The following is a 23,682-nucleotide window of genomic DNA, read 5'->3' as shown; positions in this document are numbered from 1 at the left end:
GACTTTAGTGCTTCTGTTATTGAACCTCTTTCGCTTTTGTGTTCAAGTTGTCTAAACGTGTGTCTCTTCTGCCAATTAATATAGTTAGTACTAGTATTAAATTCATCTAAACTCGTTCTGTTTCCACAAAGATTAACACAGTCATCACATTTAAAACGTGCTTGTGTCAATTAACGTACCTGATCTTAATATTTAATTTATCTAAACTTGCGTTTGAATCAATTGGCAGATTTAATAATCATATTTCAATTAAACTTGCATTTGTTCTGTTCATTTAATTTAATATCTGTTGATGGGTTGTTTAATGTTCACAAAAATAAAAACATGTCCCATCTCTTGTGACACAGTCACATGAGGGGACATGTTTAAATAAATTTTGAAACCTTTAGTTCATTAATTACAATTACTTAATTTTCAAATTTAACATTGTGGCTGATTTAATTCATTTTCATATTTCTGTTAATTAAAAAAAATAATGATTACTTTTACTTCTTAAAAGCTTGTGGTTGTTCTGCCCCTTAACACATGGTAATAATATTCCATTTGCCTAAACTAGTGTGCCTTCTGCCAATTAATAATCTTTCAGCAGATTTATTCAATTTTGATATTGAATTTAATATATTTTGCTATTCATCTATATTAATCAGTAATCAACAGCTCAATCTAAATAAAAAAAAGTTTGCATTTAATAATAACTTGGATTCATATTTAAAAGCATTTAATTTTTTTTAAACATGTGCTTGTTCTGTCAATCACAAATTCTCAAATAACTGATCTGTTAGTCTTGATACGATTGTAATGGTTTGTAAGAATTAGCATAGCTTAAATAATAACTCAACTGTAATTTTAATAACCGTAGTTATGTAAATTTGTATTGTTCCAATAAAGTATCACAAGTTACTGTTTATTATCCTGGCTAAATCTTTAATAATCAGAAAACATTTGCAAAATATATGGAATAACTTAGCTTAATAGCAATAACATAACTGACGTAAACTTCCCTTTTTTCTGCCTAAATAATACGTCAGGTATTCACTATTTATAATTAATGATCAAAATTCGCGTTTGTTCTCTAAATCAACATATTCATTAAATAGTCCATCATTACTCTTTCCCTGTCTGTAACTATCAATAGTCAAGCAGAAATCTAAATATTTAATGCTTTATGTACATGCTTACGAATCGTATTGAATACTTAATAATCATATTTTTCCTTTGTGTTCATGAAATATTTATTATTCATCATAGACCTGTGCTAATCAGTAAATAATCTGGAAATATTTGTGCAGTCTAAATAATAATTTCACTTGTTATTTAATAATCATAGTTAATTTCTTTAAACTTGTGTTCCTTTCATATAATAACACGTGCAAACTAACTCTGTACTACAGTGATTACTTTGGAATAATTAATCATCACCCGCGCTAACAAAATATTCAATGTTTGGACCATCAAACGTTTTGGCTAAATACTTAATAATTAATCATCCTATTTAGGAATATGGGTGTTCAATAAAGTATTCCGAATCAATCAGTAATAATAATCTAACAAACAAAATACTTTAATATTTCGGTGAACGTTTAATAATTTAGCGAAAAGTTTAAAATTCAATCTCCACCTTTGTTGAGGTATGTTTAAAATATTCTCTTAATGATCCGGCAATGATGCGGAAGAATTTTTCTGTATTTACTTAACATACTTAATTCAGAAATAAATAATTATTCTCTTTATCCTTTAACAGATCTCGGCAAACCAAATCCAATCATATCATAATTGTAACTATTAATTATTAAATCCAATTACAGGATAATCAGTAAATAATCCTAATATTTTCATAGATTATCTTGAATTGGTAATTAATAACCAATGGTTAACCTAAATAACCAGCCTCCAATGAGCGTCATTCCACCAAATTGTAATTAAAATTTGTTATTCTAATTCGTTAAGAAGCTCATTAAATAAGCATCAATTAAGAGAAACCGGCTTTCAATGATAACAAATAATTCATGAATTGTAGAGACAATTATTGAGCGAATGATTAATTTGAAAAGCTGCACTTCAAGCGAAGTCGTGAATTAAAAGCCATTGTTGACCAATCGATGTGAAATTCATTTCAATTACATTGGCAGCGATAATCCTTCATTGCAAAGTGAGGCACAGGGCTTGGTTCAGTCGAAACCCGATTTAGTCCAGGCGATTGCAGATATAGAACAATAATCCCTTCCTTTGCTTTGGACTAATTTATATTTCTATCAAACTGGGAGTGTGGGTGAGGCAAAGAAAACTGGAGTGAAGAATGTGGAGCCAATTGTAAAAGGACCGCTGGGACAATCGGTCTGAACTGACTGGAATATCAGCCCAAGGGGTGTTGCAGAGGAGGAGAGTTATCCCTACATGGCGGATGATGATGTTTGGTATAGACGGAGGCAGCGGGAGGACGACAGCTCGCTGGAGGAGCGCTCACGGGGTCAGCCGAGAGGCAGGTTGAGTTGGAGAGACAGGAACACGCGGCCGGAGCTGGATGATGACCGGATGAGTGCAGAGGAGACCAATGACTCGCCGACCGAGAGCCAGGAAGGTATGGACACCAGTCGAGGTTGTGTGGCTTCACTCTGTATCTAACCCCGTGCTGTACCTGTCCTGGGAGTGTTTGATGGGGACAGTGTAGAAGGAGTTTTACTCTGTATCTAACCCCGGGCTGTACCTGTCCTGGGAGTGTTTGATGGGGACAGGGTGGATGAAGCTTTAACTCTGTATCTAAACCCGTGCTGTACTTGTCCTGGGAGTGTTTGATGGGGACAGTGTAGAAGGAGCTTTATTCTGTATCTAACCCCGTGCTGTACCTGTCCTGGGAGTGTTTGATGGGGACAGTGTAGAAGGAGCTTTATTCTGTGTCTAACCCCGTGCTGTACCTGTCCTGGGAGTGTTTGATGGGGACAGTGTAGAAGGAGCTTTATTCTGTATCTAACCCCGTGCTGTACCTGTCCTGGGAGTGTTTGATGGGGACAGTGTAGAGGGAGCTTTATTCTGTATCTAACCCCGTGCTGTACCTGTCCTGGGAGTGTTTGATGGGGACTGTGTAGAAAGAGCTATGTTCTGTATCTAGCCCCGTGTTGTACCTGTCCTGGGAGTGTTTAATGGGGACAGTGTAGAAAGAGCTATGTTCTGTATCTTACCCCGTGTTGAACTGTCCTGGGAGTGTTTGATGGGGACAGTGTAGTGGGAGCTTTACTCTGTATCTAACACCGTGCTGTACCTGTCCTGGGAGTGTTTGATGGGGACAGTGTAGATCGCTGTTAGTTTTGTGTATTAATTCCATGAAGCAGTTGGCATTCCAATCCTTCCACATCCATCAGTGATGCTCCTATTCCCCTTCCCGGAGCTGAGCTTTCCTTTGACTGTGTCTTTGCAGAGACATCCCGGCAGGTGTTATGTGGGAACGGGTGGAAGAAGCTTGCAATTGGTTCACTAGCTATCGCTGCTGTCTGTGCAATCATCGCCGTTATCTTGTACCGTGAAGGTAAGGCCAGCTATATCACTGAGGCGATAAGGGTGAGCAGGGCAGAGCGAGGGTGCATGAGGCACAGACACACACAGTGAGCTGGGCAGGGAGAGAGAACAGGGCAGAGAGACAGTCAGTGGGCAGGACAGAGAGAGCAAACGGGACACATATGGTCAGTGAATGGGTCAGAGATACAGACTAAGCAAGCGGGACACGGAGAGAGATGGAAAGCTGGGTAGATATTTTCTTCTTAATGCAATTATGGGATGTGGGTATCACTGGCCAGATCCAGCATTTATTGCGCACCCCTCATTGCCCTAGAGAAGATGGTACTGAGCGGCCTTGTTGAACCACTGCTGTCCATGTGGTCTAGGTACCCCAACAATGCTGTTAGGGATTGCGTTCTAGGTATTTGACCCAGCGACAGTGAAGGAAGGAGTGATATATTTCCAAGTCAGGATGGTGATGGGCTTGGAGGGGAACTTCCAGTTGTTGGTGTTCCCATGTATCTGCTGCCCTTGTCTTTCTAGATGGTTGTGGGTTTGGAAGGTGCTGTCTAAGGAGCCTCGGTGAGTTTCTGCAGTGCATCTTCTACATGGTACACACTGCTGTGCGTCGGCGGAGGAGGGAGTGAATGTTTGTGGACGTGGTGCCAATCAATTGGGCTGTTTTCTCATGGACGATGTTTAGCTTCTTGAGTGTTGTGGGAGCTGCACTCATCCAGGCAAGTGGAGAGTATTCCATCACACCCCTGACTTAGATGGCGGACTGGCTTTGGGGAGTCAGGAAGTGAGTTACTCGCTGCAGGACTCCCAGCCTCTGACCTACACTTTTAACCACAGTGTTTTTCTAGCAAGTCCAGCTCAGTTTCTGCACAATCATAGCCCCCAGGATGTTGATAGTGGGGGATTCAGCAATGCTGATGCCAGTGAAGACAAAGGGCGATGATTGATTTCTCTCTTGTTGGAGATGGTTATTGCCTGACACTTGTGTGGCATGAATGATACTTACTACTTGTCAGCCCAAGGCTGGATATTGTCCAGGTCTTGCTGCATTCGGACATGGACTGCATCATTATCTGAGGAGTCGCGAATGGTTCTGAATATTGTGCAATCATCAGCGAACTTCCCCACTTCTGAACTGATGATGGAAGGAAGGTCATTGATGAAGCAGCTGAAGATGGTTGGACCGAGGACTCGACCATGAGGAACTCCTGCAGTGTTGTCCTGGAGCTGAGATGATTGACCTCCAGCAACCACAAGCATCTTCCTTTGTGCTAGGTATGACTCCAACCAGCAGTGATTTTCCCCCTGATTAAAGTTGACATCAGTTTTGCAAGGAGTCCTTGATGCCATACTCGGTCAAATGCTGTCTTGATATCAAGGACAGTCACTCTCACATCACCTCAGGAGTTCAGCTCTTGGGTGTATGTCTGAACCAAGCTGTCATGAGGTCAGGAGCTGTGTGACCCTGGCGGAAACCTAACTGACTGTCAGTGAGAAGGTTATTGCTAAGCAAGTGCCGCTTGATAGCACTGCTGATGACCCCTTCCATCATTTTACTGATGATGGAGAGTAGACTAATTGGGCGTTAATTGTCCGGTTTGGATTTGTCCTGCTTCTTGTATACAGGAAACATCTGGGCATTTTTCCACAAAGCTGGGTAGGAGCCAGTGTTATAGCTGAACTGGGACAACTTGTCTAAGGCCACGGCGAGTTCTGGAGCACAAGCCTCCAGTACTATTGCCAGAATATTGTCATGGCCCATAGCCTTTGCAGTATCCATTGCCTTCAGCCGTTTCTTTATATCACGTGGAGTGAATCGAATTGGCTGAAGTCTGACATCTGTGATGCTGGGGAACTCCGGAGGAGGGAAAGGTGGATCATCGACTCCTGGCTGAAGATTGTAGCAAATACTTCAGCCTTATCTTTTGCACTGATGTGCTGGGCTCCCACATCATTAAGCATGGGGATATTTTTGGAGCTCTCTTCCATGTATGACCTGATGCCATGAGACTTCATGGAGTCCGGAGTTGATGCTGAGGACTCCCAGGGCAACTCCCTCCCGACTGTATACCACTGTGCCGCCACCTCTGCTGGGCCTGTCGTGCTAGTATCCAGGATGGTGATGGTTGTGTCTGGGTCATTATCTCTAAGGTATGATTTTGTGAGGATGGCTATGTCAGGCTATTGCTTGACTCGTCTGTGAGACAATTCCCCCAATGTTGGCACTAGGACCCAGATGTTAGGAAGGAGGATTTTTCAGGGTCAACAGGGCTGGGATTCCCGTTGTTGTTTCCAGTGCCGATTGTCGCTCCAGTGGTCCATCCGATTTCCTTCCCTATTTGTGACTTTGTAGTGGTTTGGTAAAACTGAGTGGATTGCTAGGCCATTTCAGAGAGTAGTTAAGAATCAGCCACATTGCTGGGAGTCTGGAGACACATGTAGGCCAGACCAGGTGAGGGCAGCAGATTTCCTTCATTTGACTTATAATTCCAGATTTTATTTAATTAAAATTCTACCATCCCCACCTGTGATTCGAGCCCTGCTCCCTTGAACATTAACCTGGGTCTTGAGGATACCAGGGACAAGACCACTACACGTGAGTCGGTGGTACACAGAGAGACAGAGAGAGAGAGAATGGAGAAGAGGGAGTGAGCGGGAGAGAGAATGGGGCAGAGATATTGCAGGGGTGAAAGGGAGATTGAGCCTGCTGGCAGTACACAGTGCGAATACTGTCACTAATGAGGGAGCGCTGCTCTGTTGGAAGGTCATTGCTGAGGGAGCGTCGCACTATCAGACGGTCAGTACTGAGGGAGCACCGCACTGTCGGACGGTCAGTTCTGAGGGAGCGCCGCACTGTCGGACAGTCAGTTCTGAGGGAGCGCCGCACTGTTGGACGGTCAGTTCTGAGGGAGCGCCGCACTGTCGGACAGTCAGTTCTGAGGGAGCGCCGCACTGTTGGACAGTCAGTTCTGAGGGAGTGCTGGTTTAGATATTATACTGATGCTGCCATGTTCCTCCTGGGGTGAAATTGAAAGATCCCATGCCAACTCGTGCCAGAACAGGGCGTGTGATCTCCCCGCCTGTCTTGAGGCCAACAATTATCCATCCAGCAGGTCAGAGACTGGGAATCCTGTGGAGAGTAACTCACCTCCTGGCTCTCCAAAGACTGTCCGCCATCTGCAAGGCTCAATTCCGGAGTTTGACGGAATATTCTCCACTTTCTTGGATGAGTGCCGCTCCCACAACAATCAGGAAGCTCAACACCATCCGGAACAAAGCAGCCCCGCTTGATCGGCACCACATCCACAAACATTCACTCCCTCCACCACCGACGCACAATGGCAGCAGTGTGTGTACCAACTACAAGATGCACTGCAGCAACTCACCAAGGCTCCTTAGACAGCGCCGCACAATCTAACAGCACTGTGGGTGTACCTACACCACTTGGACTGCAGCGGTAGAAGGTAGCTCACCACCACATTCTCAAGGGGGCAATTCGGGATGGGCAATAAATGCTGGCCCAGCCAGTGAAGCCCACACCCCATGGGAGGAGGGAGAAAAGAGACTGAGCAAACAGGTTGTCTTTTCATGATCACCAAGCTGTTCTGGTAATTTTTGTCATGCAGAAACTCTGCTTCCTCGATGCCCCCTGTCTCAGCGCTGAACACTTTCCTGAAGCAGTTCAGCAGGGCTGGGGGTTGGGGGTGGGGCCTGTATCCCGTGGTGGGGGTCCGTGGGGAAGGGGGTGTGTTCCACGGGGTGGGGAGGGGCGTCTGGTGCCCGGGGCTAGAGACACCTGCAGTCCTTTCATTCCCTCGGCTGCTCTGTCAACAGGTGCGCGGATCAAAAGGGAGATCTTGTTGAAAGAAACAGCCCTGGACGCCACCCTCAACAGTTATAGCAAGGTCAGTGACTCCATGAAGCTGGAGCTCACACCATCTGACTGTGCTCATTACCAAGACACCTTGAAGAATTGGCTTCGCTCCTTCTGCAAGATTATCAGTAAGTTTTGGGCCTCTAGTTGCTCACAACGAGACAGCAGGAAGTTCCCTCCCTCTCTCCCTCTGCAACCATTTCGCCCCACCCCATTTCCACAACCCCCACCCCATTTCCACAGCCCCCACCACTTTCCAAAGAAATGACTCCTCACTCCCTTGGTTTCTGCTTCCCATCCCACCCCCAGTTCTCTGCCTGTGCTGTTATTTGGGGGGGGCGGGTAGGGTGAGTCACTCAGCTGCACATCCTGTTCGGAGCTCATCCAACATGTGCAGCACACTTTTTTTTGGCCAAAAATATACTTTATTCACAATATATCTTCAACAACATTTCAAAATCACCATCACCAAAATACAATCAGGTTCAACTTTTACAACGTGTATCACGAAATGCATCAATACAATAAATGGATATTACAATCATTTGCATACATTCATTTTCAGCTGGACAGCCTGAGGCGGGTTAAACAGTTCCCAGTCCCTCGGTGCACGAAAACGCTCACATCTCTGCACACTCACATGCACACACATATGCACCCACACAGACGCAGAGATGAATTCACACCTTCTCTCACACTCACTCATACTCTCTCCCTTACTCCTCACACACACTAACAATCGCTCCCTGCCTCTCATACACATTGGACAAACTCGCTCCCTGTCTCTCACTCACATTGGACACACTCGCTCTCTGTCTCTCACTCACATTGGACACACTCGCTCTCTGTCCCTCACTCACATCGGACACACTCGCTCTCTGTCTCTCACTCTCATTGGACACGCCCGCTCTCTCTGTCTCTCACTCACGTTGGAAACGCTCGCTGTCTGTCTCTCACTCACGTTGGACACGCTCGCTCTCTGTCTCACTCACATTGGACACACTCGCTCTCTGTCTCTCATTCACACTGGACACACTTGCTCTCTGTCTCTCAGTAACATTGGACACGCTCGCTCTCTGTCTCTCACTCACATTGGACACGCCCGCTCTCTGTCTTTCACTCACGTTGGACACGCTCGCTCTCTGTCTCTCACTCACATTGGACACGCTCGCTCTCTGTCTCTCACTCACATTGGACACACTTGCTCTCTGTCCCTCACTCACATTGGACACACTCGCTCTCTGTCCCTCACTCACATTGGACACGCTCGCTCTCTGTCTCTCACTCACATTGGACATGCTCGCTCTCTGTCTCTCACTCACGTTGGACACGCTCGCTCTCCGTCTCTCACTCACAATGGACACACTCGCTCTCTGACTCACTCACATTGGACACACTCGCTCTCTGTCTCTCACTCACATTGGACACGCTCGCTCTCTCTCTCACTCACATTGGACACGCTCGCTCTCTGTCTCTGACTCACATTGGACACACTCGCTCTCTGTCTCACTCACATTGGACACACTCGTTCTCTGTCTCACTCACATTGGACATACTCGTTCTCTGTCTCACTCACGTTGGACATACTCGTTCTCTGTCTCTCACTCACATTGGACACACTCGCTCTCTGTCTCTCACTCACATTGGACACACTCGCTCTCTGTCTCTCACTCACATTGGACACACTCGCTCTCTGTCTCTCTCTCACATTGGACACACTCGCTCTCTGTCTCTCACTAACATTGGACACACTCGCTCTCTCTCTCTCACTCACATTGGGCACGCTCGCTCTCTCTCTTCCTCACATTGGACACGCTCGCTCTCTCTCTCACTCACATTGGACAAACTCACTCTCTGTCTCTCACTCACATTGGACACACTCGCTCTCTTTCTCTCACTCACATTGGACACACTCGCTCTCTGTCTCTCACTCACATTGGACACACTCGCTCTCTGTCTCTCACTCACATTGGACACACTCGCTCTCTCTCTCACTCACATTGGACACACTCGCTCTCTGTCTCTCTCTCACATTGGACACACTCGCTCTCTGTCTCTCACTCACATTGGACACACTCGCTCTCTCCCTCACTCACATTGGACACACTCACTCTCTGTCTCTCACTCTCATTGGACACGCCCGCTCTCTCTGTCTCTCACTCACGTTGGACACGCTCGCTGTCTGTCTCTCACTCACATTGGACACAGTCGCTCTCTGTCTCTCATTCACATTGGACACACTTGCTCTCTGTCTCTCAGTCACATTGGACACACTCGCTCTCTGTCTCTCACTCACATTGGACACGCCCGCTCTCTGTCTCTCACTCACATTGGACACGCTCGCTCTCTGTCTCTCACTCACATTGGACACGCTCGCTCTCTGTCTCTCACTCACATTGGACACACTTGCTCTCTGTCCCTCACTCACATTGGACACACTCGCTCTCTGTCCCTCACTCACATTGGACACGCTCGCTCTCTGTCTCTCACTCACATTGGACACGCTCGCTCTATGACTCTCACTCACATTGAACACTCTCGCTCTCTGTCTCAGTCACATTGGACACACTCGCTCTCTGTCTCTCACTCACAATGGACACACTCGCTCTCTGACTCACTCACATTGGACACACTCGCTCTCTGTCTCTCACTCACATTGGACACGCTCGCTCTCTCTCTCACTCACATTGGACACGCTCGCTCTCTGTCTCTGACTCACATTGGACACACTCGCTTTCTGTCTCACTCACATTGGACACACTCGTTCTCTGTCTCACTCACATTGGACATACTCGTTCTCTGTCTCACTCACATTGGATATACTCGTTCTCTGTCTCTCACTCACATTGGACACACTCGCTCTCTGTCTCTCACTCACATTGGACACACTTGCTCTCTCTCTCACTCACATCGGACACACTCGCTCTCTCTCTCTCACTCACATTGGACACGCTCGCTCTCTCTCTCTCACTCACATTGGGCACGCTCGCTCTCTGTCTCTTCCTCACATTGGACACGCTCGCTCTCTCTCTCACTCACATTGGACACACTCGCTCTCTGTCTCTCATTCACATTGGACACACTCGCTCTCTTTCTCTCACTCACATTGGACACACTCGCTCTCTGTCTCTTACTCACATTGGACACATTCACTCTCTGTCTCTCACTCACATTGGACACGCTCGCTCTCTCTCTCACTCACATTAGACACACTCGCTCTCTGTCTCTCTCTCAGATTGGACACACTCGCTCTCTGTCTCTCACTCACATTGGACACGCTCGCTCTCTGTCTCTCACACACACACACTGACACTCGTTTTGTCTCACACACACACACTGACAGTCGCTTTGTCTCACACACACACACTGACAGTCGCTTTGTCTCACACACACACTGACAGTCGCTTTGTCTCACACAAACACACTGACAGTCGCTTTGTCTCACACAAACACACTGACAGTCGCTTTGTCTCACACAAACACACACTGACAGTCGCTTTGTCTCACACACACACTGACAGTCGCTTTGTCTCACACACACACTGACAGTCGCTTTGTCTCACACACACACTGACAGTCGCTTTGTCTCACACAAACACACTGACAGTCGCTTTGTCTCACACAAACACACACTGACAGTCGCTTTGTCTCACACAAACACACACTGACAGTCGCTTTGTCTCACACAAAGACACACTGACAGTCGCTTTGTCTCACACAAACACACACTGACAGTCGCTTTGTCTCGCACACTGACAGTCGCTTTGTCTCGCACACTGACAGTCGCTTTGTCTCGCACACTGACAGTCGCTTTGTCTCGCACACTGACAGTCGCTTTGTCTCGCACACTGACAGTCGCTTTGTCTCGCACACTGACAGTCGCTTTGTCTCGCACACTGACAGTCGCTTTGTCTCGCACACTGACAGTCGCTTTGTCTCGCACACTGACAGTCGCTTTGTCTCACACACACACTGACGCTCGCTTTGTCTCACACACACACGCTGACACTCGCTTTGTCTGACAAACGCACACACGCTTACACTCGCTTTGTCTGACAAACGCACACACGCTGACACTCGCTTTGTCTGACAAATGCACACACGCTGACACTCGCTTTGTCCGACAAATGCACACACGCTGACACTCGCTTTGTTTGACAAATGCACACACGCTGACACTCGCTTTGTCTGACAAACGCACACACACTGACACTCGCTTTGTCTGACAAACGCACACACGCTGACACTCGCTTTGTCTCACACACACACTGGCACACTCGCTGTGTCTCTCTCACACACACACACACACATACACACACTGGCACACTCGCTTTGTCTCACACACACATTGGCACACTCGCTTTGTCTCACACACACACTGGCACACTCACTTTGTCTCACACACACACTGGCACACTCGCTTTGTCTCACACACACACTGGCACACTCGCTTAGTCTCACACACACACTGGCACACTCGCTTTGTCTCACACACACACTGGCACACTCGCTTTGACTCACAGACACACTGGCACACTCGCTTTGTCTCACACACACACTGGCACACTCGCTTTGTCTCTCACACACACACACACACACACACATACACACACTGACACACTCGCTTTGTCTCTCACACACACACACTGGCACACTCGCTTTGTCTCTCACACACGACACACTGACACACTCGCTTTGTCACACACACTGGCACACTCGCTTTGTCTCACACACACACTGACACACTCGCTTTGTCTCACACACACACTGACGCACTCGCTTTGTCTCATGTACACACACACACACACTGATACACCAAACTCACTGTCACACTCGCTTTGTCTCACAAACACACACACAGAAAAAGTATTTCTCACACACACAGACTCCTTCTCTCTCATACACAAACATTGACACTCACTCCCTATATCACACACCAACATACTTTCTCCCTCTCTCTCATCAATGCACACTCTGTCTCTCTTGCACCCACTCTCTCAGGTATTACGATTAATACAATGTCACGCACTCAAACACCGTGACTGTCTCTCCTATACACAATCCCACACTCTCTCTCTCCACTGTCCTCTCCCCCATGTGCTCCGACGCCAACATTCCCTCTCCACCGCCCAGATTGAGAGCCATTGATCGGTGTATGATGAAGAGTCCGTAGTGCCGCCATGGTGATGGTTTGTCCTCCTACATTCAGCACTTGTAATGTCGGTCCTTTCCTCATCATGCCTGGTTTAATTCTCTCCCTGGCATCCCCAGATTGTACCAGTGAACTGTGCCATAAGTACTGGGCCCCTTACAAAGGAAACTGCTACTACTTCTCAAAGACCATCCTGGGCTGGGAGGAAAGCCGACAGAACTGCATATCGCAGGGCTCTGAGCTCTTGGTGATTCGCAGCAAGGAGGAACAGGTAAGAAAAACTTGACCCTGTGTGTACCTGTCCTGGGAGTGTTTGATGGGGAGCGTGTAGATAGAGCTTTACTCTCTATCTAACCCCGTGCTGTTCCTGTTCTGGGAGTGTTTGATGGGGACAGTGTAGAGGGAGCTTTACTCTGTATCTAATCCCGTGTTGTACCTGTCCTGGGAGTGTTTAATGGCCACAATGCAGAGGGAGCTTTACTCTGTATCTAACCCCGTGCTGTTCCTGCCCTGGGAGTGTTTGATGGGCACAATGCAGAGGGAGATTTTCCCCACTGTAGAATAATTGAATATAACAGTGTAGAATGTAGCCATTCGGCCGCCGTGCCTGTCCTGGCTATTTGAAAGAGCTATCTCATTCAATTGTCTAACCATCTTTGTATTAAGATTCCTCTATCTCTGCACCCGCCTGTCCTCCCACCCACCCAATTATTTGGCCAATTAGATTCTGCCTGTGGCTTCACCCCAGCGAGAGAAATTTTCACTATGACGAACCATATTCTTTACAAAACAAAAACAGAATTACCTGGAAAAACTCAGCAGGTCTGGCAGCATCGGTGGAGAAGAAATTCTTCTTGAGTTTTCCCAGGTAATTCTGTTTTTGTTTTGGATTTCCAGCATCCGCAGTAGCTTTTAGCTTTTTGTTTTCATATTCTTTACAATCCTTTCATGTGATGTGGGCCTCGCTGGCTAGGCCAGCATTTACTGCCCATCCTTAATTGCCCTTGTTCAAAGGGCCATTCAGAGCCAACCACATTGCTTTGGGTCTGAAGTCATATGTAGCACAGACCAGGTAAGGGTGACATATTTCCTCCATAAAGGGCATTAGTGAACCAGATGGGTTTACATGGTCATTATGAGATATTAATTCCTGATTTATTTTATTAGATTCATATTTCACCATCTGCCATGGTGGGATTTGAACCCAGGACCCCGCAGCACGACTCTGGGTCTCTGAGTGACAAGTCCAGTGGCAATGCCACTGGACCACTGCCTCCCCATTACCCCTTGAGAAGGTGGTGGTGAGCTGCCTTCTTGAACTGCTGCAGTCCATGTTGTGTAGGCACACCCACAGTGCTGTTAGAAGGGGAGTTCCAGCAATTTGGACCAGTAACAGTGAAGGATCGGCCGATATATTTCCAATTCAGGATGGTCAGTGGCTTGGCGGGGACCTTCCATGTGGTGGTGTTGCCTTTGTTCTTCTAGATGGTAGCGGCAGTGGGTTTGGAAGGTGCTGTCTAAGGATGATTCTTGCAGTGCCTCTTGTAGATGGTACACACTGCTGCTACTGTGTGTCTGTGGTGGAGGGGGTGAATGTTTGTGGAAGGGGTGCTGATCAAGCCAGCTGCTTTCTCCAGGATGGTGTGAAGCTTCTTGAGTGTTTTTGGAACTGCACTCGTGCAAGAAAGTGGGGAGAATTCCACCACACCCCTGACTTCTGCGTTGTAGACAGTGGACAGGCTTGGGGAGTCAGAAGGTGAGTTGCTCTTGATAGAGTCCAAGCCTCTGACCTGCTCGTGTAGCCACAGTATTTTTCTGGATTTTCCAGATCATATTCTGGTCAATGGTAAACTCCAAGGTGTTGATAGTGGCGGATTCAGTGATGGTGATGCCATTGAAAGTGAATTGGGGGTTTGGATGGTTTCTGACTCATTGGAGATGGTCATTACCTGGCACGTGATGTGAATGCTTCTCACTGACTAATTGCCCTTCCAGGAATTTGTGGCCCAGTTCAACCTGAGCCGTGCATATTGGATTGGAATCAAGCACAATCCGCTGGAATCCGCTTGGATGTGGGTGGATGGGACACCTGGACAAGACGACCTAATGTGAGTACCGGGCGAGGCCAAAGTGTGGGCAGCAGGGGGGAAGTAGCTGTGCAGGTGAAGCTGGGATCAAACCGAGAACAACGGCAATCTTAACCCAGGCAGCGGAGAATAAGGCCGGAAGTCCGGTTTGACTGCGTCTAACCCCGTGTTCTCCCACTCCTGGGAGTGTTTGATGGGGATGGTGTAGAGGGAGCTTTACTCTGTATCTAAACCCCGTGCTGTACCTGTCCTGGGAGTGTTTAATGGGGACGCTGTAGATGGAGCTTTACTCTATATCTAACCCCATGCTGTACCAGTCCTGGGAGTGTTTGATTGCGACAGTGTAGAGGGAGCATTACTCTGTATCTCACCCCGTGCTGTACCTGTCCTGGGAGTGTTTGATGGGGACAGTGTAGAGTCAGCTTTACTCTGTATCTCACCCCGTGCTGTACCTGTCCTGGGAGTGTTTGATGGGAAAAGTGTAGAGGGTGATTTACTCTGTATCTAACCCCGTGCTGTCCCTGTCCTGGGAGTGTTTGATGGGGACAGTGTAGAGGGAGCTTTACTCTGTATCTAACCCCGTGCTGTACCTCTTCTGGGAGTGTTTGATGGGGGCAGTGTAGAGGGAGCATTACTCTGTATCCTATCCCGGTGCTGTACATGTCCTGGGAGTGTTTGATGGGGACAGTGTAGAGGGAGCTTTACTCTGTATCTAACCCCGTGCTGTACCTGTCCTGGGAGTGTTTGATGGGGACAGTTTTGAGGGAGCTTTTCTCTGTATCTAACCCCGTGCTGTACCTGTCCTGTGGGTGCTAGAATGTGTCTCACCTGGGAATTGGGTGGGATTTCTCTCTTTCTCGTCAGCCCCTGATGGTTAATGAATGGGGGGAACAGGGGTGGCAAGGAGCAAGTTTTACTTTCACTCACAAACCTTGTTTTATTCCCCCCCCACCCCACCCCAACTCATAGATTCTGGGACCAAGGCAACCCCGACAATCACTTCGACTACGGGCTGGAGGCTTTCCAGAACTGTGTCTCCCTGCGCCGAGGAGCCTGGGCTAACGCTGTGTGCAGCGCTCCACAGCACTGGATCTGCAAACGGAGGTCGGAGCCGGTCCCGTTCAAATTCTGAGGGTCGGTAATGAGGGAGTGCCGCACTGTCGGAGGGTCAGTACTGAGGGAGTGCCGCACTGTCGGAGGGTCAGTACTGAGGGAGTGCCGCACTGTCGGAGGGTCAGTACTGAGGGAGTGCCGCACTGTCGGAGGGTCAGTACTGAGGGAGTGCCGCACTGTCGGAGGGTCAGTACTGAGGGAGTGCCGCACTGTCGGAGGGTCAGTACTGAGGGAGTGCCGCACTGTCGGAGGGTCAGTACTGAGGGAGTGCCGCACTGTCGGAGGGTCAGTACTGAGGGAGTGCCGCACTGTCGGAGGGTCAGTACTGAGGGAGTGCCGCACTGTCGGAGTTTGAGTACTGAGGGAGTGCTGCACTGTCGGAGTTTCAGTATTGAGGGAGTGCTGCACTGCCAGAGGTACATGCTCCCTCTGGGTGGAGATAGCAGCCACCAGTTACATCGCTGGAAAATGGGAGAGGCGGCAATCGCAGGGGCTTTGTGACTGTCGCTATCCAGTCTGCCTGCAAGAAGGCGATAGGCTCTCCTGCATCTACCACAGGATCAGAGGGGAATTCAAGTCTCAAGATCAGTAAATCCTGTCTGAAAAGAATATACTTAAATTGAGTGAAATATGTTTGTATTATTTCACTGTTGTGAAGTGTGGGGAATGTTATCTCATAGAATGTGACAATTTTATTCAGATATTAAAGTTTATTTATGCCAGTGAGTTAAGACAATAAGTCTCCAGTTATTATTAATATATTAATGTTGCTTCGCTCTCTATTCTGCTCCATTAAGTCTCCAGTTATTATGAATATATTAATATTGTTTCACTCTCTGTTCTGCTCCATTGAGTCTCCAGCCCAGTCTGTCACGTGATGCCTTGTGTCTCTATCCCAGTGGTGACCTCCCGGGAATCTTTTCCGGGGTCGGGACCTCATTTCCGGCCGCGTCTCTTTCGTTACCAAGATGGCCGCCCCTGCCTACCGGATGTGCTGAGTCAGGCGGTGCAGCCAGATCCCTGAGGGCGGCTGAAGAGGCTGCGAGAGGTGGAGGTTTCAAACTGGGCCCGTGGAGGAGCAGGAGGCCCCCGGCTGGAGCACATCCCGAACTCATCACCATAGAAACCAGGAAAAGTCATCTTCTATTAGTCTTTAATATCTATAATCAATATTAATCCAGAGAATAATAGATCATTAACAAGATTCAATTCAAATAGTATCAGGAATCCATCCAAATCTATAAATAGCTTTTTATTATCAAACATCCATCCTTTATATAGCTAATCATTTATAAATCTTAATAATCTGTCACTAATCTGTCTGAATATTCAATAATAATATATCTAATCCTTTAAAAATCTTAATAATCTGTCATTAATCTGTCTGAATATTCAATAATAATATATCTAATCCTTTAAAAATCTTAATAATCTGTCATTAATCTGTCTGAATATTCAATAATAATATATCTAATCCTTTAAAAACTTAATAATCTGTCACTAATCTGTCTGAATATTCAATAATAATATATCTAATCCTTTAAAAATCTTAATAATCTGTCATTAATCTGTCTGAATATTCAATAATAATATATCTAATCCTTTAAAAATCTTAATAATCTGTCACTAATCTGTCTGAATATTCAATAATAATATATCTAATCCTTTAAAAATCTTAATAATCTGTCATTAATCTGTCTGAATATTCAATAATAATATATCTAATCCTTTAAAAATCTTAATCTGTCACTAATCTGTCTGAATATTCAATAATAATATATCTAATCCTTTAAAAATCTTAATCTGTCATTAATCTGTCTGAATATTCAATAATAATATATCTAATCCTTTAAAAATCTTAATAATCTGTCACTAATCTGTCTGAATATTCAATAATAATATATCTAATCCTTTAAAAATCTTAATAATCTGTCATTAATCTGTCTGAATATTCAATAATCTCAATAATAATATATCTAATTAAAGATTAATCTTAATAATCTGTCATTAAACTGAATATTCAATAATCTCAATGCTATATCTAATCCTTTATAAATTTTAATAACCTGTCACTAATCTTGTCTGAATATTCAATAATATCAATAATACTATATCTAATAATTTATAAATCTTAATTATCTCTCACTAATCTGTCTGAATATTCAATAATCTCAATGATAATATATCTAATCATTTATAAATCTTAATAATCTGTCACTAATCTGTATGAATACTCAATAATCTATATAATTATCGATTAATCTTAATCTTCACTAATCTGTCTGAATATTCAATTATCTCAATATATGTAATAGATTCATTTTAATAATCTATCACTAATCTGACAGAATATTCAGTCATCTCAATGATAAGCTTGACCTATAATTAAATATATTATTAACCTATCTAAACACTAAACCTCAAACCCCACAAACAAACACAGCCCCCAAACCTCAAAAACATTGAACTTCCAAACGCCTCTAACACTGAAATCACATACGCCAGTAACTGAATATATTTTGCAATTAGTCTCTCATTAATATACCTGATTGTGAGTTAGTCTCACTTCATATTTGTTCATTCATACTGAAACATGCTAATGCATTTTGTTATTACTTAATTTTGTTATGTAATTGCAAATGTTAATACATGTCATAATTAAGTAATTAAACTAACCTACCAATAATTATTCTAAAAGAGAAAATTCATTTAATTGTCACTGGTCAAACCACATTCTCAGTGAATTTTAATCCCCTATTCACCTAATATTAGATTTTTACGAGTAATTGAGTATTGTCAATCAATTACTCATCTTGATAGACTAAGTAATTGTTTTTAATATTTTAAAACATGAAAATTATTTAAATGTTAATTTAATTTGTTATAAATTATAATTTGAATTTTATTAAATATCTGTTAGGGATTAATCTAAAAATCCCATGTAAAGTCACTAATTAAAAGTAGACATCAATAATTATTTGCCGTGAAATGTGTGATGTGTAACATTCGCCAGAATTGAAATTCTTTGCCCATTGCTCAGGAAATTATCCAATTCGAAATAACTCGTCAAAGCCCAAAAACATTTGATATTTAATCTTTGAGAAGAATTGCTTCACAGCCGGGAGTGAGGGAGGGGACGCGGAGGCAGAAAGACACAATGACCACATCGCCGTTGGGTAAATTGAAGAGGCTGTTGGGACGGAGAGAAATGAGGGAGGAGAGCATTTCGCTGGACGAGGAGGAGGTCGATAGGATCCTGCGCCCTGACTCCATGCCCCTGGAGGAATACGAAGGTACCATGGTGGGTATGCACATTTCGGACAGTGCGGACGAGCCGACGGGGTTGCCAGGCGCCCTGGCGGACAGGCAGAGCGACATGGAGCGCTTCCCCCAAGCCATGCTTCGGATGCAGGTGAGGTTCCTGGACCAGATCGGCTTCAGGGAGCGCCCTTCTGAGGAGGTGCAACCGCTGGATGAAGAGGAACAAGCAGGTAGGCTTGGCCCCCAAACACCGAACCCCCCAAACACCAAACACACTGAACCCGAAAACAACTGAACACCAACACTGAGCCCCAAAACACTGAGAGACAGTGAACCCAAAAAACACTGAACCCCCAATGCTTAAACACAGAACCCCAAAACCCTAACATACTGAAACCCAAATCCCAAACACACTAAACCACAAATCAACTGAACCCCCAAACCAACAAAATAATGAACCCCCAAACGACCAAAACACTGAACCCACAAACACCCAAAACACCAAACCCCCAAACTACCGAACCCCCAAACTCCCAAAACACTGAACCCCCAAACACCCAAAACACCGAACCCCCAAACTCCCAAAACACCGAACCCCCAAACTCCCAAAACACTGAACCCCCAAACTCCCAAAACACTGAACCCCCAAACACCCAAAACACCGAACCCCCAAACTCCCAAAACACCGAACCCCCGACCCTCCAAAACACTGAACCCCCGACCCTCCAAAACACTGAACCCCCGACCCTCCAAAACACTGAACACCCGACCCTCCAAAACACTGAACCCCCGACCCTCCAAAACACTGAACCCCCGACCCTCCAAAACACTGAACCCCCGACCCACCAAAACACTGAACCCCCGACCCTCCAAAACACCGAACCCCCAAACCCCCAAAACCCTGAACCCCCAAACACCCAAAACACTGAACCCGTGACCCTCCAAAACACTGAAACCCTCAACCCCAAAAATAATGAACCCCTGAACACCCAAAACACTGAACCCCCAAACTCCCAAAACACTGAACCCCCGACCCTCCAAAACACTGAACCCCCAAACCCCCAAAATAATGAACCCCAAAACCCCCAAAACAATGAACCCCCAAAACACTGAACCCAAACCCCCCCAAAACACTGAACCCCAAACACACAAAACACTGAACCCAAAAATCACAAACACACTGAACCCTCAACCCACTAACACAGTAAACCACAAATCAACTTAACATCCAAACCCAAATACACTTAACACCCAAACCCCTAAAACACCAAACCGTTAAAACCCCGAACCGCTAAAACCCCGAACCACTAAAACCCCGAACCGCTAAAACCCCGAACCGCTAAAACCCCGAAACCCCTAACACCCCGAAACACCCTAACACCCCGAAACACCCCTAACACCCCGAAGCCCCTAACACCCCGAAACCCCTAACACCCCGAAACCCCTAACACCCCGAATCCCCTAACACCCCGAATCCCCTAACACCCGAAACCCCTAACACCCCGAAACCCCTAACACCCCGAAACCCCTAACACCCCGAAACCCCTAACACCCCAAGACACTGAACCCCAAAGACACGGCAGCCCCCAAGACCCCAAAACGCTGGGCGCTGGACCCCTCCCAAACCACACCCCATGGCGCTGGACCTCTCCTAAACCACCCCCCCAAGGCGCTGAACCTCTCCCAAACCACCCCCCAAGGCGCTGCATCCCAAAAATTCTGGTGTGGGTAAGTGGAAACGACAGGGCTCCGGATGTAATGGGTAAGGAGGAGGCGAGCGTGTCCCAGAAGGTCTGTGCGAGGGGGTGTGTAGGAAGGTCTGAGCGAGGGGGTGTGTAGGAAGGTCTGAGCGAGGGGGTGTGTAGGAAGGTCTGAGCGAGGGGGTGTGTAGGAAGGTCTGAGCGAGGGGGTGTGTAGGAAGGTCTGAGCGAGGGGGTGTGTAGGAAGGTCTGTGCGAGGGGGTGTGTAGGAAGGTCTGTGCGAGGGGGTGTGTAGGAAGGTCTGAGCGAGGGGGTGTGTAGGAAGGTCTGAGCGAGGGGGTGTGCAGGAAAGTCTGATCAAGGGTGATATGAGCGGACATCCTCCTGAGAGTGGCTGTAGTGTCTGATCATCACCTCCGTACAGCATCAAAGATACGAAGAGTCCTCATTTCGAAATGGAGCAAGCTGGCACTGGCCCTCTTTGCACTGTGTGGACTCTTTGCTGTTGCTGCCCTGGTGTTATTCTTTGAGGGTAAGACTCCGTCTTTCATTCGGTTTTACAAAGCCTCTTGTACTGACCCTCCGACGGTGCGGCGCTCCCTCAGTGCTTACCCTCCGACAGTGCGGTCCTCCCTCCGTGCTTACCTTCCTACAGCACGGCACTCACTCAGAACTGACCCACCAACAGTACTGTCCTCCCGCATCACTGACCCTCCGACAGTTCAGCACTCCCGCAGCACTGACCCTCCAACACTGAGGCACTCTCTCAGTACTGAACCTCGAACAGAGCTCTCCTCCCTCAATGCTGACCCTCCAACATTTCGGCACTCCCTCTGCACTGACCCTCCGACAATGTGGCACTCTCTCAGCACTGACCTTCCGATAGTGCAGCGCTCCCTCAGCACTGACCCTCGGACAGCATCGCACTCCTCAGTACTGACCCTCCAACAGCGTGGCACTGCCTCAGTGCTGACCCTCCGACAGTGCAGCACTCCCTCGGCACTGACCTTCCCGACAGTGCGGTGCTCCCTAAGCACTGGCCCTCCGACAGTTCGGCGCTCCCTGGGTTCTGACCCTCTGAGAGGGAGTCACACTCAGGCCGCCCTCAATTCTGATTTGTACTGACCTGATTGTGGTGCAGGCTTGTCGGTAGAGAGATCCCTCGCTGAGCAGAAGCTGGCTGCTGAAACCATGGAAGATAATACTTCCAGACTGAAGGACGAACTCGCTGTGAAAGTCCCAACGGGCAAGTGCGCCAAGTTCCAAGAAGTCTTCTGCAACTGGCTGTCGGCCTTCTGCAAGTTGGTCAGTAAGTGCTGTCCTGATAACCTCTTTTGTCTTTGGGGAGCGGCTGCCAAATTTCTACCACCCTGTTGTTCATTTTTACACTTATCCTCGGTTATAAACCAGCTTCCCTCCCTCGACCGAATCTGTTCATGTTTTTTTATTAATTCTTGCTGGGATGTGAGCGACGCTGGCAAAGCCAATATGTATTGACCCCTCCCCAATTGTCCCTTCAACTGAAGGCAGTTCAGAGTGACCCACATTGCTGCAGGTTCGGAGTCACGTGCAGGCCGGACCCGGCACCGAGGGCAGGTTTCCTTCTCCATAGGACACCTGCCCCCATTGATATCTTAAACTTCGATCGAATGAACCCTACTCCAGCATCACCACTGCCCCCCAGCTTAACCCTCGAATTTCCAGCAAATGCAACCCCTTAAAGTAAAATGTCCCTTCCCATCTTCTCCATCCCAGCCCCTCATAATTTTGCACCCCTCGATCAAATCGCCCCCAAACCCAGCCACTCCTCATCCTCCTGGTTTCCAAGGAGAACAGCTCCAACCTATCCAATCTGTCCTCTTCGCTGCAATTTTCCAGTCCTGGGTGGCAACATCCTAGTAAATCTGCTCTGTGCCCTCTCTCGTGCAGATACTTCCTTTCTGGTATGAGGCGACCAGAACTGCGCACAGTACTCAATTTATGGTGATCTACGTTGATTTCATTTTTCTCTTTTTTCTGACTTCATTTCTGCTCCATCATTCCCTCTCTCCCCTACCCACACATCAGACTGCAGCAGCGAGCTGTGCCACCGATTCTGGAAACCTTACGGGGGCAACTGCTACTATTTTTCTAAGGATGTCCTGGACTGGGAGGAGAGTCGGCAGAACTGCATTGAGCAGGGTGCGGACCTCTTGGTCATTCGCAACAGGAAGGAGCAGGTGAGCGGAGAACTGGGAGGTTTTTTTTATGGACACAGTAGAGGAAGCTTTACTCTATATCTAACCCCGTGCTGTACCTGCCTTTGGAGTATTTGAATGGGACAGTGTAGAGGGAGCTTCACTCTGTGTCTATGCCCGTGCTGTACCTGCCTTTGGAGTGTTTGAATGGGACAGTGTAGAGGGAGCTTCACTCTGTGTGTATGCCCGTGCTGTAACTGAAGAGCGAGTTTTACTGTGTCTATGTCCGTGCTGTACCTGTAGAAGGAGATTTCCTCACTGCTTCTCCCTCTCCTCATTTTCAGAAGTTCATCGCTGGCTATGATGTACAGAAGGTGTACTGGATTGGGTTAAATGAGACCACTGAAGGGAGATCGTGGAAGTGGGTCGATGGGACCGATGTCCAGGATGAGCTAAAGTGAGTGTTGAAAAATATCAAATTGTGTCGTATTCAGCAGGGGACCTGCAGTCGGTCCTAATCCCGCAGGGGTTACTTCCGGGCTCAGTATTCTTCATTCTTCAACTAGGAGAACAGCCTAGTGTCACTGTCACTTGTTACCCATCCTTAATTGCCACTTGAATGGACGATGGTGAGTCGCCTTCCTGAACCCGTTATGGCACAGCAGATGGTAAATGCTGAGCTGTTCAAAACCCAGAGAGAAACTTGAAACCAGCACACCGACTGTTTTACAATTTGTATTTAATTCGAGATGCGTGACTTGAATTCAATAGTAATAAGACTAAAAAATCTTGTCAGTTTATTAGAAAACTA

The 23,682-nt window shown here is 46.9% G+C and overlaps 1 protein-coding gene across 2 annotated transcripts in view; it reads right to left on the bottom strand.

Moving 5' to 3' along the window:
* The window catches only part of LOC144672805 (C-type lectin domain family 17, member A-like), a 198,878-nt gene that overhangs the window by 155,329 nt on the left and 19,867 nt on the right, over positions 1-23,682 (bottom strand). The gene's annotated exons all lie outside the window — the stretch shown is intronic.

This window comes from Cetorhinus maximus, unplaced genomic scaffold (genome assembly GCF_964194155.1).
Source record: "Cetorhinus maximus unplaced genomic scaffold, sCetMax3.hap1.1 HAP1_SCAFFOLD_44, whole genome shotgun sequence".
NCBI lineage: Eukaryota > Metazoa > Chordata > Chondrichthyes > Lamniformes > Cetorhinidae > Cetorhinus > Cetorhinus maximus.
The sequence above is the reverse complement of the archived record's forward strand: the minus strand, read 5'-3'. Positions and strand labels throughout refer to the sequence as shown.